We start from the raw sequence: 8055 nt of genomic DNA on the forward strand, positions 1-8055 counted from the left end.
CAGCATGACCCAGGATCACAAGGCTGATGTGCAACAGTGAAGCCCAGGTCTAGCATCTGCAAAGGCCTTTGCTCCACCTAAGCGCCGCCGCCTCGTTTTGCTTCATCCTTCCCTTTTCCAAAGTCTCATCTTAGCTCATGACATGAATAAAGGAGAACAGAGCCAGATTTTTTTTTTAATTTTCAAAAAGGAGAAATGAAGTTCAAAAGAAGGAAAACAAGCTTTAGCTCACTCAGCCAGTTAGCAGAGCCTGTGTTCAGGGACCACGCCTGTTCGTCCCCTTTTGACACCCATCCCTCTGTGCCTGGCCCTGAAATTCCCTGCACACATAAAGCAAATCATGTTCTTGGCGGGGCAGATGTATGTGTAGCTCTCAGTCCTGGGAACCTGACCTCAGTTCCACGGCTGCGCCCAGGGTGGTGGTGAGAGTGGTGCTCAGTGCACTGCTTTCTGGACCCACATCTGCCCTCAGGCCTACCCTTTCCGTCCACACCCTTCAAGTTCCCTGGCAGCTCCCGCATGCATTCCGCCGAGGGTCCTCTGCCTTCCACAGCATACTGTGCGCTTGCACAGAAGGTAGGTTGGGGATGCCAAAGAGCGGCCAGCCTCCAGGAGCAGCCAGCAGTCCAGGACTCCTGGGACTTGGTGTGCAAACCCAGCTGGGACCCACTCTGGGTTGCAGAGTTTCCTCACCCACCCCATGAACCTCCAGTCGCCTCCTGTGGCAACAGGCTTAGTATGACCCTAATTTTGCTGCCTCCCTCCCTTGTCTCGTTTCCACTCCTGTACCGGTGTTTCCTTACTTCCCAGTAAATACTTTGCACTCAGGTCTTTGTCTCAGAGTCTGCTTATGGGAATAACCCACTAAGATAACTGAGTATGTCCCCCCATTGGTGCTTTCCAAACCTGGCTGTGATCAGACAGATTGAGACAGCTCTTGAACAATATGAATACCTTTGGTTGACCCAGAATTGCTCGAGTGGAGTCCTGGAAGTCAGGGTTGCTCCTCTGCATTTTCTGACAACTCCCTTCTTCTGTGGAGATGTAGGGAGATCAGTCGGGGTGGTAACGCTGACTTAGAGGACAGCTTGTACTAGAAACTTCATCTCGAACATTGAGCTTGGCAAATCTTTGCTTCCATAAACAAGTGAACTGTCCTCTCATGGAGAGCGAGCATCAAAGGAGCTCATAATAAGAGTTTCCCTTCCGACTTCACATGTCAGGAAATTAAGAGAAAAAAAAAGTCTGTGCGTTTAATTTAGTAACTGTATATGATCTCCATCTTAGTACAGTTTCATTTCCTTTACTTTTGACCTGTTGTTACATATAAATTGTCAGTTATTCTGATTTTTCTTATTTGCATGTTTCTATTTTATTATAAATATTTTCTTATAATACTTCAAACCCTTTATGTAACTGAACAGGGAAAACATTTATGTTTATTTGCTGCCTTTTATGTTTCCCTCAAATGGATAGATTGTTTTAGATTCATCTCTTATTCTGTCTTGCTTAAGTTCTGCGGTCTTACCATTTCTTTTCCCTAGCTTTCATGTTCCAAAAACATTTCATATCCAGTCATCCTTTGCTGTGAAACTACATATGCCTGAATCAATAAGATTCAGAATCAAACACAAGTTTAAGGCTCACAGTCCCACAGCCCGCAAATGGATTTTGCTCGTGTGAGTCCCTCACCCTCCCTGGAAAGAAGGAGGTAGTGGGTATGAGAGCATCACTTTCCAAATGAGAGAACCAAGATCCAGAGATGCTAAGTGACCTGCCAAGGCATCTCCAGGTAATAGGTGAGAGCCGGGACTTGCAGAATGCTCCCACGACACCAAAGCTCCAGCTCCATCCACCTCTCATTTGTGAAGTATGAACACATTTGAAGGAGAAGGGTAATGATCTGGTTCGAGAGAATACTTGGCTTTGGGGAGGGGGTTGGAAAAAAATCCCAAATTCGTCTCTACTCAAAGCTGGCAGATCATAGTTATTGTTGCTGATATTCTAAGACGATAAGCAAACTTTCAATGCTTTATTGTTTTTTTTTTTTCATTTGCTCTTTCTAACTGATGCCATATGTTATCAGCTGAGTTGTAGCCCCCTTAAAGGTTATGTGCTGAAACCCTAACCTCCAGTATCTCAGAATGGGACTGCATTTGGAGATGGGCCTTTAAAGATATAGTTAAGTTAAAATGAAGCCTTTAGGGTGGACCTAACCCGGTATGACTGGTGTCCTTACAAGAAAAAGAGATTAGAGCGCACCACACAGAGACACCAGGGATGCCAGTGCCCCGAGAATGACCACAGGAGGTCGTGGCGAGATGGTGACAGGCTACAGCCAAGTAGAGGCATCAGAGGAAACCAACCTGTTGGCATCTTGATCTTAGGCCTGCAGAACTGTGAGAAAATATATTTCTGTTGTCCAAGCCACCCTGTCTGTGATCTTTTGTTATGGCAGCCCTCGCAGACTAATACATCATGTTAACCTTTGATTCCCAGGGAGTGTTTTGGAAGGTTTGCTTGAGAAGCAATATGAGAGCATTTCAGGAAATGCAAGTAATTAACTAATGCCATCACATATCTGGATCTTTCTGTGTGGCCCTTAGTTTTCAGGGACAATTTTGGTTTTGAAATGGACCTACCTCTGTCCTCTGGAAATCCCCCAGGGCTGAAAAGTAAGTAAAACTAAAATGAGACTTCCGTGTAGACGTATTGAGAGCAAGAGAGAGAATGAGTAAGTGATCCGGTTGTGCTGGTTTCATTTCTAGGAAACAAAGACTATTTTTAAAAGGGAGAGTGGCCCTTGGTAATAAAACATCTTCTTTGGAAGAATGCTATAATTATCTGGGTGCACAATGTTTAAGCGCCTCGAATTCCCACCCCTCCTCTTGGCCCAGCCTCATTAGGAGTTTTCCTCAGAGCTGAGAAGCCCAACCACTCCACGAAAACAGTCGTCCTTGAGAGCAGGGACACTAAAATGGAAAGGTTTTATTTATCAGTTCTCTTCCAGCAATTCTCGCAGTGCATTGGCTCAGTTTACAACCTGGATGATCACTTCTCTGAGGCGGGGCTGTGAAACCCGACCAGCACTCCCACGCGGTGACTCTGGATGCTAACTTCGCGCAGAGCGAGGCAAACGCTGTCCCGAGGGCTGGCTGCCGTTTGGTGGATGGTGCACATGGCTGGCTCCCCTCAGCTAAGAGATTCAAAAGACTTTTCTAGAGAAGATAAATTTAGAAGCCAGAGACACTGGGAAACCCAGGAGGAAACAGTCAGTTGTGCCACAGAGTCAGGTCTGTGAGTCAGGAGCTCAGAGAGGCCCAGCGAGCGCAGTGTTCGAATGCGGCTTGTGGTGTAGAAACAAGAGCACAGGATTTGTCTTCTTTGGATTACAAAGTCAAAATAAGTTGGGTTTAAACATAGGCGAATACAAAGTCATGAAGAAAATGAGAGTGATATTAAAGAACATGAAGAAAACAGTGTGAGTTATTCCAAACCCCACCACTCAGAACTACTGCTAGTGTGTTCAGCTTTCTGGTAGACCTGTCTCCCTGTTCACACACGTATAAAAGGGACATGCTATCTTTGTTTTTGTTTTAAATTTTTATTTTGGGGGAGGTAATTAGGTTTGTTTGTTTGTTTATTTATTTTAATTATATGCCTATTGTTCAGATACATTTAATGACTCCCTGTTCCCCTCCAATAATGTCAAGGCCAGGCCCCTTCATGCTACCGTGTCCCTTCCTGACCAACTCTGTCCAGTTTTCCAGAATGGTCTCTTGCCTCTATAGCCCCCAAATTCACCAGATGTCTGCCTCTCCTCTCTTGAAGTTCCTGGAAACTCCCACTGCCTCTCATGGGATCCTTTGGAGAGTTCCAGGCTGAGACGAGAGTGTGGTCAGCTTCACATTTCTGAAAGATAATTGGCAGGAGTGGTCAGAATGAATCTCCAGGACCAGGGGGATGATGGGAGATGAGGAGCCCTCAGCTCAGGTGGGAAAAGCTGGTGGCTTGGGCAGAGATGGTGGCAGTAGAGATGGAACATGAGTGAACTGGAGAGAAGTTGGGAGATGCGATCAGACATGTGGGAGATGCTGCTAGCATCCTCATTGTCACCACCATGACCCAGTTGCTATTGTTGGGGTGGTGTTCCACTCCTAAAGTTGAGTGATTGTATATGGAAAGAACGGAATCAATGAAGAGGCTTCATAAAACCAACCTAATTATTCCAGCCAGGCAACATGATTTCACTGTCAAGTTCAATCTGATGTAGGCCCAGATAAGTTTGATTTAAACTGCATCACAGATTAAATGGTCTTACATTTTCCCTTCTGGTTGTCATAAAAGGATGAAGTTCATTTTATTCGAAGACCTCTTTTAATGAAGACTTTAAATCAAAAACTTTAACTGCTTGTCACTGTGCAGGGAGATGACTGAGCCCACGTTAATGCAGCTCATTAAGTTTCTCGCCTGATGCTTGCCCTGAGACCTGGAATCAGCTGGAATCTCTGCCTGAAAGCTCCTCCCACATCTCCACCCATGAGGGGACCTGTTTCTTTGGAGGCCTGGGCAACCTCTATACTTTCATTCAGGAGATTAGGCTGAGATGCCTGGACCTTGAGCTCACAAAAGAAGATGTTCTTTAGAGTGGATGGGAACAGCTGGAATATCTGGGCCCATGCCACTCAAACGCCATCGTGTGGAGTCCAAAAGGCCCATCAAAAGTGTTATGTTATAAAGGATTAACGTCTAGTTGTCAAAAATAAGATTAAGTGCAATGTTTTTAAGACTCAATATCATTAAAATTGAGACCCTCTGGGACCCTTTTGTGTTGTAGAAATTTAACATCTACCATAAAACAACACAATCACGTCAACTGATAACATTTATTAAGCAATTACTCTGTGCTAGGTATCCTGCTAAGCACATTCTTGCTTTCCTTGGTTGCTTTCCAGAGCAACCTTCTGAAATAGATGCTATCATGGTTCACATTTTGCAGATGAGGGAACTGCAACACAGAAAGGGCAGTCACCTCCCTGAGGTCACACCTTCTCCAAGGCACAGCAGAAATTTCATCCAAGGCGTCAAATGCTTCCACTCACCCTCTGTGCTCCTGCTGTTCGTCATGAGAAGAGCATAGCTCAGGTAGCCACTGGTCTGAGGAAGATGACAGACCCCTGAAGCAGACTTCCTCACCTTCCTGAAACAGATCATCTGGTACTTGAAGTAGTCACCCCAGCTGACTGTCAGAACTGTGAGCAAGAGAAAAAAAGGTTTCCTCCTTGTCTTAGTCTGTTTGGGCTGTTCTAACAGAGTACCTTAGACAGGTTGGCTGCAATGACAGATCTTCATTTCTCACAGTTCTGGAGTCTGCAAAGTCCAAGATCAAAGTGCTGGCAGGTTCAGTGTTGGTGGGAGCCCCTTCCTGGTTCACAGACAGCTGTCTTCTCATTGTATCCCCACATGGCAGAGAGCAGAGAGAAACAGGATCCCCAGGATCCTTATAACAGCACTCATCTTATTCACAAAGGCTTGGCCCTCGTGTTCCAATCTACTCTTAATCTTTTCCCAAAGGCTCTACCTCCTAATATCGTCAAGAGGTTAGGGTTAGGGTTTCTACATATGGATTTTAAGGGGACACAATTCAGCCCATAACACTCCTTTAAGGCATTGAGATGTTTGGGTTGTTTGTTATGCAGTGTCAAGGCACTACAGCTGACTATTACAATCCATAAGAATTACCCTAAAACTACACCAGAAGGTAAAGGATGAGCAAATTTTCCCTCAAGGATTCTACCTGCTGCTAGAAGTTAATGGTCCCCAAGACCAGTGGGGAGAAACAGATCAGTGCTCTTGCTTTCGAAGTCCAGAGGGAACACTTTATTTCAAGAGGAAATAAACTATGTATGTGATGTACCTAGAAACCACCCATGCCTTATTTTTTAAATTTTCCAGGCAAACCCTTCACCAGTACCAAAATGCCACTCTCATGCATCCAATCTGACTCTCACAAAAAGACAAATGACTGTAGGTATGAATATTTAGCTCATGTCCAAAATTCATCATAGATAAGATTGATTAGAACGAGTCCAAGTCATGTGTCTACATTTTAATCTAAAGCGTTTCCCTGAGGTTGGCCTGAAAACTTCACAGGACTCAATGGACTCATAGTCCATGGGGACCGAAGTGGAGGTTTTATAAGATAATTAGTACTTTGCTTAGGGACCAAGGTGCTCACTGTGCCTGTGGGCTTCCCTTCAGCGGAGCTGCTCCTCACTGAGGTGACATTATGTAGGTGGCAGAAGCATCAAGAATTTCCACTTCAAGTTCTCAATTCACATCCTGGTGTCAAAATGCATTGTTGGTTGGAAGTGCGGCCTTGTGTTATTTGCAAATAATCCTTCAAAGCTCGATCAGCTATCTGGGATGCTCAGCACTGAATCTCGGATTTTTCATTTCCTGAGATGTCACCTGAAGTGACTTAAGTTTCTTTACAACAAAGTAATGATAACTATTTCCTGGGATTATTTTAAAGGTTCAGTGAGGTATTGTGTGTCAAGTCCATGCTGTGACACTTGGATACAGGATCTAAGAGTAGGTTCGGTATTACGTGCTGCTTGGACATCTGGTGAGATTGGGGGGTGCATGAATGGGTTAACCACTAATTCCCCTCCCCACCACTCTGCTCCGATGGGTAAGTTCCCCCAGCCAAATAGCCATCCACAATCCCTCCTGGGACCAGTCACAGTCCTTGCTTACCCCTGAACAGCAGGCTTCGGTTTCCTGCCAGCCCACAGAACTATCCAAACAAGCCAATCACTTCCTCCTGTGGAAATCAGGAGTTTCCGTGCACTCTCAGGACGACAAAGCCTGTCTCCCCCAGCCTGTTGTCCCACTCTGTTCTTCAGTGCCACCCCGGGTAACTCTGCATGGCCTGCAGTGTTCTCCCCTGGGTTGTGAGTACAGGTAACTAATAAATGGCTGTCCATCTTATCTGTCCAGTGTTGAATGTCTTCTATGTGGCCATCCCTATAATGCAGGAATTTCTCTCTACAATGTGGTAAAGAGGGATGCTCAAAATAAATACCAAGCACATGGAAAATAATAAATGGTAAACGATGTCATAATTTTCAAGACAAATTGCTCTCCAGCCGCTTAGAAATCCCTTTAATAAAGTTGCCTTTCCTAAGGTACAGGTGTTCATCCTCTGTCTTTTGTTACCCAGAGCTGACATGTGGATACCGGAGAACAAGGGAGAGGGGCGAGGGCCACCAGTGGGGAGAAACCAAGGGATCTGCTCAATTGATTTCTCCTCAGTGTGACCCAGAATGTAAAGGAAACAGGAGTAAAAAGCCAGGTTCCATAGCCACTATAATCTCTCAACGTTTTTAGGGTGTCTGGCCCCACTGTGACCTGACAGGTTCACCCCAGGGCACCCAGAGCCACTGGCTCTGTCTCAGCACCCTGGGAGCTTCCTGGTCTGCGAGCCTGGACTTGTGCCCTCAGTGAGGCTGGAGTGTAAACAGGACCTCTGAAGGATCTCGTGAGGACAGAAGTGAAGCTAGCACATCCTCTGTGGCTCGTTGCTACCGCTTCCTGAAGGATACTTCTTCCTGAAGTTCCAACCATTATATTAAATAAGGTGTAGCGACCGTGTTGGTCACTGTTGCCTTTGCTGCACTTGGAGTAATGGCTCACATTTTGAGGACTCTCCTCAAACATGTGTTGAATGAATTATTGATTAGTGAATTTAAAAGTCAACTAAATTTACTATGTACCTAACACACCGTAAGAATATAAGAATTATAAAACAAGATCCCTAAACAGAAGGAGACACTGTATATTTGACAAGACAATAACCAGAAACACGCAGAGCAAGGAGGAACTCAATGTGGGAAGGAAGAGTTGGTGATGGCTCCTTGAAGAAGGCGGGGAATTAAAACTGAGTCTGAAAAGAGAATGAGAAGAAACCAGAAGGCAGCAGGAAGTGGGCAGGTGAACAGACACCTGTGCTGTCCCATTGGAGGCTAGCCTCCGTGTCTCTTGCCCCCTGTT

The sequence above is a fragment of the Camelus dromedarius genome, chromosome 2 (assembly GCF_036321535.1).
Source record: "Camelus dromedarius isolate mCamDro1 chromosome 2, mCamDro1.pat, whole genome shotgun sequence".
Taxonomy (NCBI): domain Eukaryota; kingdom Metazoa; phylum Chordata; class Mammalia; order Artiodactyla; family Camelidae; genus Camelus; species Camelus dromedarius.